We start from the raw sequence: 1,116 nt of genomic DNA, 5'->3' as shown, positions 1-1,116 counted from the left end.
GAGAGAGAGAGAGAGAGAGAGAGATGTCCAGATACCTCAGCCCAGAAATGTCAGTGAATCAAGCTTTATCTTGCGTTATTGGAGGCCTGCGTTGGTTTGTTTCATAACTAAACCGCGAGCACATGATGCGACGTTGGATTCACAGCAACAGTACAAATCCCTTTCATATATTGATTGCAGACCAATATAACATACCTAACAGGCTTGGTCTACTTCCGTGAGAGAACTGGAAGTTATTGAAATCTAGGATTTGACAACTTTCATAGGGAAACAGCAGTGGCAGCTCAATTACTTGGTGCAGCTGTTCTGGGGAATTTCATGGAGGTTGCAGTGATGGATGTGAAAGACAAAGTCCTCATGTTTAAGTCCAACTTGGAGAGAATGGAATACTGTTAGAGTTTGCTTCAAATTGCTGCTGCTACTTTGTTTTTCAATTATGATTTTAATGCTTTAATAAATGATTGTTCTGATTTTTAGGAATCAATTGATCTCTTAGTTTGTTAACAGATTATGGCACGTTAAACTGCTATAAGTTAGAATTTTAGTTGAATTTATTTCAATAAATATGTAAAAGATTGCTATGAAAAATAAGCAATTCTGTATTCAATCCTTTCTTAGTAATACTGCAGCATCAATAATATTGTTGTATTACAATTCTCTTCTTCTTTGTTGTCTTACACAAATACTCAAACACGTAAAACACCTTCAATTGATAGCAGAGCAATGTTTCTTGAAGGACCTCTAACGGAGGCTGAATCGAGTTTTTCTCATATTTCTTCTCCTATCTTTAATGGTGAGAACTATAAACTCTGGGCAGTAAAAATGGAGACCTATTTGGATGCCTTAGATCTTTCAGAAGCTATTGAAGAAGATTATAAAGTTCATCCGCTACTTAATAATCCAACAGTAGCTCAGATCAAAAATCACAAAGAGAGAAAAACAAGAAAAGCAAAAGCAAAAGCTTGTCTATTTGATGATGTTTCCACATCAATCTTCACCAAGATTATGTTTCTTAAATCAACAAAAGATGTCTGAGACTATTTGAAGAAGGAATATGCAGGAGTTTAAATCTGGTAAGAGAGTTTGAACTGCAACGAATAAAGGATTTTAAGACTA

This window comes from Populus euphratica, unplaced genomic scaffold (genome assembly GCF_000495115.2).
Source record: "Populus euphratica unplaced genomic scaffold, PopEup_1.0 scaffold234.1, whole genome shotgun sequence".
Taxonomy (NCBI): Eukaryota; Viridiplantae; Streptophyta; class Magnoliopsida; order Malpighiales; family Salicaceae; genus Populus; species Populus euphratica.
The sequence above is the reverse complement of the archived record's forward strand: the minus strand, read 5'-3'. Positions refer to the sequence as shown.